Source organism: Hirundo rustica, chromosome 3 (assembly GCF_015227805.2).
Source record: "Hirundo rustica isolate bHirRus1 chromosome 3, bHirRus1.pri.v3, whole genome shotgun sequence".
In the NCBI taxonomy this organism is placed as follows: Eukaryota; Metazoa; Chordata; class Aves; order Passeriformes; family Hirundinidae; genus Hirundo; species Hirundo rustica.
In genome coordinates this window covers 26361734-26372706 of record NC_053452.1, presented here as the reverse complement: position 1 = coordinate 26372706, position 10973 = coordinate 26361734, and the positions used below count along the sequence as shown (strand labels likewise).

At 40.4% G+C, this 10973-nt stretch overlaps 1 long non-coding RNA gene across 2 annotated transcripts; it reads left to right on the top strand.

The window, feature by feature from the left end:
- Positions 1-301: 301 nt before the first annotated feature.
- On the top strand, positions 302-10973 carry LOC120750703 (uncharacterized). 2 transcript variants are annotated; one of them, XR_005700108.1, is made up of 4 exons: positions 302-744; positions 4156-4222; positions 4495-4603; positions 7665-10973. It is a non-coding gene; the product is annotated as an uncharacterized LOC120750703 (long non-coding RNA). The 2 variants fall into 2 exon arrangements; XR_005700109.2 differs by having other exon boundaries at positions 302-748; positions 7665-10923.

Here is a 10973-nt window from a genome sequence, read left to right as displayed (position 1 = left end):
ATGGCAGAGTTCTTGCACTCAGTGAAAGGCCTTCTGTTTTCAGATGGCATTGAAAGTTTACCGTCTTTCCAGACAAAAGGAAGAGAGCCCGTTGCCAGCGGATGAGTAATGGGCATGGCCTCTGCACAATACCTCCTATCCAGTCCTAAATCTACATGGTGTTCTTAGGCTTCCCGGCTTCTCCAAAGCAACCTTTGTCTCTGCTCTGGGAGACCAAAACTGCTCGCTGGGCAAGTGGGGATGCAGCCAAGAGGGGAAGGCTCAGTGACAGCAGTTGCTCAGTGCTCACTGCCCAGTATCTGCCTCCTTACCATGCCACTATAATAGTTGGGAACCCATCAACAATTGAGCATCCTCTATACAAATATGTTGCAGACCATCTGTATAGTTTTCAGTTCCAGAAGATTCCAGTAACTCACTAAGTTTTAATACTTTTTTTCCTTCTTGTTAATCAGATGGGCTACCCTGAGATAAGTGATTAAAGCAAAAAGACTGACATAATTTCTTCGGAGCTAAAACTGCACAGACGTTGCCAATTCCTGTATTTGTTTTCTTAACAGAAACTTGAAGCAGGCATTTTCCTCTGTTAACAATTTTTAGGTTCTATCAAGTCATCTGTTTTTTGGTTTTTTTTTTTGGTCAGAAAAATATTTTGGTGAAAATGATTGCTAACATAATCTTAGAAAATAATTGAACAGTCAATTCGGAAGTTTTTCCAGAGACTTGTTGGTGTTATAGAGACCAGTAGGTAACTTTTTTCTTCTTTCTCTTGTAAAGTTTCCTAGAGCTTGTCTATTTGGAAATTATCTAAATGTGTATCTGTGTATGTAGGCTACCTATGCGTGGGGCGTGTATGTGGGTGTAAACATGTCTCTGTGTACCTGTCTAAAAGAACTTGCATTTCACTGTGTTATAAAGGGCATGAAGAAGAGCTTTCTAAGAATTAACTAAGCATTCATTAGCTGCACTTAATTTTGACTGTGTTTTTGGCTAAGAAACGTCAATATTAAGTTCTTATTCTTTCATGCTAATTTGGTGTTTCATAGCGACTTGTATTGTTGTCAGGAAAATAGAAGCAAAGGCGTAAGAGATACGGGATTTCTTAAGGGTTGGTTGTAGCTGGTGTCAGCAATTTACTGACTAACCTGTAGTAACCTGTAGTACTGACAGTCCTGGGTGCATTAAGATTATTAGCAAAACAATTTTCTAAATTACCTGAATGGAGCTTTCAAGATAACTAAATCTATTCTTTGGACTTTTTCTTCTTCCTGCCCCTCACCCCTAATCCCCCGCACCCCTCCTTTTTTTTTTTTTTTTTTTTTTTTTTTTTTTTTTTTTTTTTTTTTTTTTTTTTCCCCCCAGGAGTTAACAATCTAAAGCAGCATTAAAACAATCTGGCTTAATTTCCTCTGCTGAAAGATCAAGTCAGCTGAAATTTGGACATTTTGCTGAAAGGGGGGGAAACCCAGGTAGTTTTTGTCTTAAAGAGCATGACCATACACATTCTGTTCTGGTGCTTTTAAAGAGAACTTCCCTGTTTAAATGCCCTTGAGCAGAGAAATACCAACACCTCTTAATTGTTTAATATATTACAGCCTAAAACATTTACAGAAGTGCTTTCCAAGTATTTCACTGTTCCAGGTGCTTGGTCCTGCACCTCCTAAAATAATAGGCTATTTCCCCTCAGTTTTCCTGTGCTTGGTGCCACAATGAAACATATGCTCTGTATCAAGGGAAGGGGAAGTGAGGGAAGTAAGTGGGATGCATGACATTGGTGCTGGTGCTTGCGGCACACACAGACCTCTCTGTCTTGCGTCACAGAGCCACTAAAGAAAAAAATAACACGGCTTGTACTTGGGCTGTAAGGTCCAAGGAGAAAAATATCATATTGTTAAGCATTTGAATGTCACTCTGCACAAAGACCCCTTATCACTGTGTTCTCTGAGAAGCATCAAAAAAAGAATAATAATTCTACTAATCAGGAGGGCTGGGCATACACCGGTACACAGTACAGCTGTCTTGCAGCTGCCTTAGGGCCATGCTCCAAAATGTATTTATTCTTGCATGGAGGTGTCATGAAGCCAAAGTCTGATGTCTGTCACATGTAACCATTCTCCAGACTGAGGAAAAAGGATTATTAGGAAAAAAATTTATGCCTTATTTTGATCTAGTAAGGAAAAGATAAGACACCGTTTTCTTGGCCTGTGCTTAAATAATTTATTTTTTTGACTTAGCCAAGATGGACTGAGGCTTTTCCCCACTTAAGAAATTAATCTCCTAATACAGGGCTCCCTAGGTTCTGTGGGGCTCTGCCCTGACATATCAGGATTGGAGCTGCGCTGTCACTCTTAGCAGTGCATTGTGCCTCTGCCCACGAGCTGTGCAGTGCAGCCATGCCACAGGCACGGATAAACCCGACATTCGTGGGCACTGAGTGAAACTGGGCAGGCAAAGGGACTTAGTCTGGAAATGCATACTCACAAAGTTCTTTCTCCTTGAAAATCCTCCCTACTGTGCAAATGCAGGCTAACCAAAATGGTTTAAAGAGCTGGGGTCTCAAACCCTTCCAATAGTTCTGTGTTAGGGAGCAGCAGCTGGATGGTTTCCAGTAAGGAGCTGGAGCGAGAGAGGCTCTGTCTGGCCCGAGGGAGGAGATAATGTGAAGTTAAACAATTCTGTGAGAGTGGAGGACTGAATCTTTTCCGTGGCTGCTGTTTCCATCAAGCACTTCCCAGCACAGTTGCCTGCCGTCCCTTTGAACCCACGTCTCCCATGTGACAGAGCAGTGATCTGGCTGCTGAGCCACTAGACTAATATTGTTCTTTTAATCTCACAAAAATGTGTTATAAAAGAGTTGGATTCACATGAGAAATTAAGTATAAGATCTGTCCTCATAAAGACATTATACCATGAATGCTCTCTTTCTGCTGGCTGCAAGAATAGGTGGCTCAAGGGTGAAAGGGTAGCATTTACATTTAAATACACCTATTGGAATTGCACAAACAGAAGGCTAAAGCTACTGCTCCCTCTCTGAATGCTTTTAGAGTTTGCTGCTTTTTTTTTTTTTTTTTTACATAGTAGCTTTTTTTTCTTTTTTTTTTTTTTACATAGTCAAAAAGGGGAATTGAGATGCTTAAGATCCCATAAAATAAAGTAAAGCAAGTCTTTGTGCCAGTAAGATAAATGGATGAACCTTTTCAAAGTAATTATTTTACTTTTTTCATCTGTATGTGCCACTCAGGAGGTGAAATCCAGATTTCAACCAGAGCTTTCTCTGCTGTTACACTAGCTGGTAGTGCTGGCTGTATGCAAGCTGTTTACACTGTTTACATTTCCCAGAGAAAATGAAATGAATTTTTTTTTTTTTTTTTTTTTTTTTTTTTTTTTTTTTTTTTTTTAAATTTTAATATATCTGCCAAAACCCAGATTTACCCTGTGATAAAACAGAAAGCTCCTTAACACCTGAAGAAAACACAAACTGAAACAGGGTGGAAAGGACATTTGGGGCAAGGATAGCCTGGCAGCCATGGTGCAAGCTCAGTGAAATGCTTGAAATGCACCTACTTGACCCAGGCCAGGGCTTATTCCCTTTCCTCTCCAACACCTTTCTCCCCTCTGTACAGTGACAGAGGCTTATGGGCTGGAGTTGCAAAAACTCTGGGCTTGCCTTTGCTCTTTAAGATCTCTGACTGAAGAAAAAAGAAAAGAAAACAAACAAACAAAAAAAACCCCCAAGTGTAATTTATTTGATTTTTTCTTCAAATTTTTGATGCCTCTTTTATCATGATTTTCCACTATCCACACAAGGGTGAAAACTAAAGTGTGTGAGTAATTGCCTTAAGATTACAATGCAGCTGGAAATCAGAAATCAGGACCTCCATGCTGAACAATCTTTGCACATACTCTCTGAAATGTATTAAACCACTTCACAACATACAGCTAATAACACAAATCATTAAATATGTTCCAGATACCACTGAACATTAAGAACTTGAAATCCAGGTCTAGATGCACCAGTTTCTTAATATGTAGTTAATAATTTTTCCATTGAATATGTATGTAAAACTGCTGTCTTAGCATATAACTTGGACTGTGGGGAGTACTAAGTAATTAAAAAAAAAAATTCTAATGAAATGAACTTTGGAATCTCTACAGAGAGAAATGATCCCATCATCAAAATATATGCAAAGAAAGGAAGAGTGAAGGAATCCATAACTCTATGGTCAGTATCCCTTCATAGGTCCTTGTTTTTAGAGTATATCTGACTGTATTTTTGGGGGAGTATTTTATAGTTATGGCCTTTACAACACTGAGTGTCTGCATAAAACAAAACAGTGTGTCTCTTAGTCTTCCTAGTCTAGCAAGTCCTGGTCCTCTTAGTAAGTTCTCCTAACTTTCATGGTCTAAGAAAGGCTAAATATTTTTTCCTGTACACTTTATTGATTTTTAAAATAATTTTGTGTCAACTACTTATCAACCACCTTTTTTTCCAAGCCAAGGAATCCTCTGCCACCTAAGCTCTCCATGCAGAGAAGCTTTTCTACACATCAGATGGTCCTTGTTGCAGCGTGCTTTAGCTCTCCTTCTGCTATGTCTTTTTGAGGTGAGTGGTCAGAGATGTGCTTGGTATTCACTCTGAACATCCTTGTTATTCTTCCTCTCAAAAGGACTCTTGAAATGCTGTGGGCTCTCTTTCTGCTAGTGAGCATGGGGATGTCATTCTCATGGAGTTTAAAGGTCCATTTTAAGGAGAAATTATCCTCATGGCTCAGGTATTCACAGGCCAAGTTACCTGAATTCAGAGGATTTTATGTCCTCTGCAGGGTAGTTTAGACAACGAAAATATCATACCTGTGTTTTGAACTTGCAGTGCAATGAATATGCCTCGGTGCTCCTGAAGGAGAAATCCCTTCCAACAGCCAAGAGTCAATATTATGCACCTCAGCCCATTGAAAATTTAGGCAAAAATTATCTTCTGAATAATAAAATAGAAAGTAAAGCCTGTATTCAAAAAGTAGAGGGGATGGTAGATGTTCTGAGGTTCTGGTTCCTGGCCTCAGTTTCCTGTTTTCAATAGTAGTGTAACATAAAACACAAATTTTTTTCCAAGAAAAAGAACCTGAATCAATCTACTACCACTATTTGAGAGGTAAGTAATTTCTCTTGTTTCTGGAGAAACCTTGTCAGGTTTCTCTTCTAGGTCAAAGAGGGAAGCTTGTAGTTGCTTTTGGGTTTTCATATCATTAGACTGTGGTCAGAAGATAGTGCAAGTTGCTGTTTGAGGTCAGAATCAGACACCTCCATTCAAATTCAGGCAATATCATTGGATATGGGCCGAGAAGTTAACGCTAAAAGTTTAGTATCACGAAATTATATCAAGCATAGCTCAGCAACAATCAAATATTTATTTCCTATAGTTTGAAATTCTCATTTTACGCTCTGAATGAATAAAATACAGCCTGAACAAGCACAGGTTGTGAGGCAAGTGCAAGCTCTCCTTAGAGGTTAACAACCTGATTTCTCTCTCACACCAGTTTTACGGTCATTTAGCTCCATTGACTTCAGTGGAATGAGTCCTGATTTACAACATTGCTTCAGTGCAGGTTTAAAGCTGTGCTACACAATAGCAGCGCTGGTGTCTGATCTTTGGGAGCAAAGTGTCTTTGCATTGTGCTTGCCACAGTAGTATCAGTTCTGAGGCTGTAAAGAAAATCTTTATTAAATCTAGATCCATAGAAAACACATTTTGCAAAAATTATTTTGATTTCTCATTTGTGGCAATATCATTTTATATAATTTATGAGGTTTGTTTGTTTGTTTGTTTGTTTGTTTTTCTTTTTTTTCTTTTCTCCAGTGATTTGTCACTTACCAAGGTAATCCTGGGGTTTCAGATCAGAAATACAGGTCAGAGATTTACAAAGTCCATATTTGTGTGTGATTTTGGTTGGAATAGACACCATCAGACTGAAATTAAATCTAAAAAACACTGTTAAATTTAAAAACAGAAGCTCGGCAACTGAAAAGATAGAACTAGTAATTTTAGGCATGGCTTGGAAATTAGTTTACCTCCTGTCATCTCTTCTAACTGTGATTGTAAGTTTGCACACAATGGACTACCATTTCTTCCATTTAATGTGCACCACCATAGGAGGTCTCCTGCTCTGCTTCTTATCTTATATTGACTTCCTAGTGTAGAGAAGGCAGGAAAAAACATCTGAGTGAATGCATCTGACCAAGCAATGAGAATCTGTGCTCTTAGCTTGACGCATGTTGAGACAAAATACAGTGGGAAAGCTGAGCAAGCTGAACACAATAAACTTTCAGTCTGCTTCTCTGCTAGGCAGATGCAACCTTGCCTGCTGGAGTTCTCCTTTGGGATCTTTAGCTCATGTAGGCTGAGGATGAGGAAGAGCACATGTTCTTTTGATGTCACTCTGGGGTACTGCTTAAATTGCCAGAGTTCACTTTTCACAGTCCTTAGTCTGTCACTGGGAAGCTGTAGAATGATCTTCCTTGTGAGCCAGCCCCTGTCTTCTTATCCAGTGAAATGGCCATGTTTTTTGGAGAAGAGATCACCTCTCTTCTCTTTCACTTAACACTACCTGAAGTGTGGTAGGAACATCAGGAGGGCAGGGCAGCATTGAAAAGAAGGATTTGTTTCCTGAGAGATGGCATTGTTTCTCAGTTCCTAGCAGCAGAAACTTTAAACTAATGACCTTTCCAGAACATGTAAGGCAGCTGAGCCCAAGACTCATGTTCATTTTGATGATTTGATATTTTGTTATGATAATTTCTAGCAGGAACAATGTTTTGTAACATCATATTAATGATAATAATAAATAAAACCATACTCCCTTTTCACCCCCAAAACCAACGTCCACCGTGGTTATTTACCCATTGGGTCCTGGGGGGCTTCCAAGCTTTTACAGTTGTCAGGGTCAGTGCAAGTCAGACTCTGCTACCTACAGAAAGAAAGAACAAACTACCTGTAGTGCCACATCTGTGTTTCTTTTCCTTCCCCTCACCCAAATCCAGGCTTTAGGGAGGGAGCAGATATTTTTTCTTATGTGTCTGGCTTGCTGGGAGAGCCACATAGCTGTGGTCTGTTTGCTCAACATTAGCTGTGCTGCCCAAGTGTAAAAGCAAGCATAGAGTGTAGATTCTCTCCGACTTCTGTGGGATCTGGAGCAGATCCATGAGGAATGCTACTGTTTTCAGCACTTCCCTTGCTCTGCCTAAGACCAGGCACACTGAGATATGAATGTTGTTACAGCTGCCACATACTATATATAAGCCTCATGTTGATGATTATTGCTTTAAACTAGAAGGTCTTTGTTTAAAAATGTTTTCTTCCATCTAGAATCTATCAGGTTGTGTTATACTTAGAGTAATGCTTTCTATTTTTATTGTTGTTAACAGTGCACCTGGAATTTACATAATATCACAGTTTGTATCTATAAAAAAGTACTATTTATTTATTTATTGTGCAGACAGCTTTATAGTAGTGGAGAACTAGCTCCAAATTAATTGAAATGAATTGGCCTATTCATTTTTCAATTGTTTGTATAATTTTCTGTTGTGGTTTCTTTATTACTTCTAGCGGTTCTGTTTTGATCCACTCCCTCAATTTTCTTTAAAATGTAATGAACTCTGTTGCATTTCAGAGAGCTGCATGGTCAATTCATGTCACTTCTGTCACCCTGCTGAACGCCGTGTCACACTGCCAATGCTTGGAACCACTGACTGCTGGCTTCTGCAAGACTGGAAGGAAAGGAAGACCAGGACACATTGACTACATCTAAACTATCAAACAAAATCAGTCAGAGAGATTTCCTGGAGGCCAGTTGGAATGGAGGAGCTTGAATCCACACAGCTAAACTCTCTTGCCCTCCAAATCACGTGGCCACATCCAAAATATCTGTTGGAGATGATGCCTAATCTGGGTCAATACCCAAGCTGTACTCTAGCACTGTTTGGAAGAGCATCAGCAGGCTTGCACCAAAACCATGCCAGGGTCCAGTTCAGCAGTACGGATGGTTTCGGGCCCATGCCTTGCTGGTCTTGTTTAGTTTATTTAGTGTCAGAGGGAAACCTCAGTAATTCTGCCAGGAGTCAACAGGAAATGCCTCAGTGATCAGAAGCTGCTGAGAAGTACAATGATTAGGTTGCTCACCTCCTTCACGTCTGGATTTTTTTTTCTCATTTTATTTTTTACCAAATGAGCACTGAAAATTTTTGAAATCTCATAGAGTAATAAAATTGGGTTGTTGCCTGCACAAACCTTGTTAGTTCTGAGCTACCAAAAATTCAAGCTGAGTTTCTGGAAAAGCCAGCTTCAGCTCTCCTCCCTGATGAAGGATCTCTTATAGCTTTGAGGAAGTTGCTAAGAGCTGGTGTGACCAGCGGCCTGTTTGGTTAGAGGGGTAAAAGGCAATGAGGTATTGAGATAGAAAAACACCAGGTGCTTGAGGTCACATAAACATGCTAAAATGATGTGAACTTAAAGCTCCCCTTGATTTCTGTGGTAAATTATTTCACATGTCTGGCAAGGCAATTTATTTTAAACCTCGCAGAAAGGACATGAGTATGTTGCTATATCAGGATCTTTTCAAAGTCAGCTCTGGGGCTGGGTTTGGATAAACCTGATATGTTCTTCCTACAGTGTGAGGGAGTTTGGAGAGTTCATGCTCTGTGTTTCTAGAGCTAACTCTGTGCAGTGGTACCCTGATTATCCCATGGAACACTGTACTTCACAGTACTGTGTTATACTTCTGCCTGCAGCAATATAAATCAGAATCAGGCAATTCATGCCTGAATCCTTTTCTCTGTTCTGAAGATAAATGGTAGTGAAGGCTGAGTAGTTTTAAAAAGCTCATCATACAAAATTATTGTATTAGGCCATGCTGTATTACTGAGATTACAGAAAATTACCTACGTGTATTGAATTAAACCATGATTTTCCAATGATCTCAGCAGCAGCAGCCGAACTGGGACAACTTAATCATTGCATTATCAGTTTGGTAGGTAACTACTATCCTGAATTGCTGCTCAGAATGAAAAAAATGGTATTGTTTTATCCAGAAACTAGCCCTTATTTAACTTCCAGCACTAGCCCTTACTTTTCTTGGACCTCAGGCATATGTTTGAATTTCTGAAGCTGTCAGGTACCAATTTCAACAACATTTAAAGCAATGCATATTTTGCCCCAGGTTTGCTACATGAAGAGTGTGTTCTTAATTCATGTGGTCATTTGACGTACAGCACCTTGCTGAACTATTAGAACTTGATTGTGTGCTTTTACCCAGTGTTCCTTTTTGGGTAAAAAGTCTGTTACATAATTGACCTATTCATGGATCAGTCTCATAAAGGAGGTTGTAGGGCCATACACATGCATAGTCATACTTGGCCCAGGCTGTGCAAAGCTTATTTAATGAAAAGGTTATGAAGCAAAGAATCAAGTTGTTGCCCAGGATGATATATTCAGAATTTGGTATTTTTTCTCTGAGATGGATTTTGAAAAGCAGGAAGTATGGTAAAGCAGAGGAGGAACATTTAACCTTATCTAATTTTGCCTCCCTTTTCCTTCCACTTTCTGTCTTGCCCTTCAATCTTCAGGCACTCTCCCAAGGATGCTTGCATATGGCAGCGGATGTACTCAGACCTACTAAGACCAGTGCATCAGCTAAGGTTCGTAAGGCCATATTGTGTTTATTTTTGCAGTCTGATCTTGTGAGAAACTGAGGAGGTCTTGCATCTCCCTCTGACTGATAACAGTGGTGTTGAAAGAGCTCAGTGGATTCCAGGGCAAAGCCTTGGAGGCTGTGGGTTAGAGAGCTGCTCTCTTTTGGAAGTACATGCAGATTCCTTTGGCTTTCACTGGGGGAAAGCCTGGCTCCCCACTAAAGAAAAAGAAAATAAAACAACAAAAACCTAAGACACAACCTCCCAACATAATAGTGTGGTGGTCCAAACAAAACACAAAACCCCCAGTCTCTGCCCAAGCACTCAGTGTGGGGAGGCTTTGGAATTAGAGGCTTGAAGCTCGCCCCAGGGAGGAGTCCACGTTCTCTGTGGAAGAAAGGTGTTGGTTCTGGCCATGCTGAAGTGGGCTTTGGTAGGTGGGTGCAAGGATGTAGCCCAGTGGTCTGTGCTGGTAGTCCCAGCCTCCTGGCTCAATGCTCATTCACCCTGCACGGGCTGTGAACTGTGCTCTGCAGCCATCACCCCAGGCTTCATCTCAGGCTCTTTTTGACCCTCTTTAGCTGTTTTAAAGCTGGATCTTTTCAGCTTATATTCTCTCTCAAACAATTTGCTCTCCTCCCCCTCGCCCCTTCTCTACTTCCACAACAGAACTCACTTTTCCAAACTCCCCATTCCACCATCTATCCACTCCATATGTTTATATTTTCCTATTGCGGAGGCACAGCATGCTGACCTGCGTGGACAGAGCTCCTTTATCACAGAGATAAACATGATGTCCCCCTCACATAGAGTTTCTATCATGTGTGACCTTTCATCTTGAACTGCCATGACCTTTTTTTTATTAATGCTGTACTGTGCTGCTTGCAGAAGCCAGGAAAGAAAATCTTTTGTTTCTAGATAGAATACTGCTAAAGGACATGATACGGTCTTGTTTTTAATCCAGCTAATTAAAATCTGCATGTGCAGTGTAACTGAGAATGCAGCCTTCGCCCACCACTTTCCCACAGGCAGGGAATAAAGGCCTTTAGTGCAGCAGCAGCTAGCCACCCTTGGATAACAGAGAACAGAGACCACAATTCATCCCAGCTTCCCTTATCATATTCGCAGAGGGCTTTCCCCTCCCTCCCTCTCTCCCTCCCCCTCTCTCTCCATGGAATCACTTACTGTAGCTATGTGCCTCTATATATCACTGCAGAATGTAATCAAGTCAAAAATATGTTAGCTCGCATTTATCTATGCTCCAATGAGCTTCAAATATAATTCATTTTCGT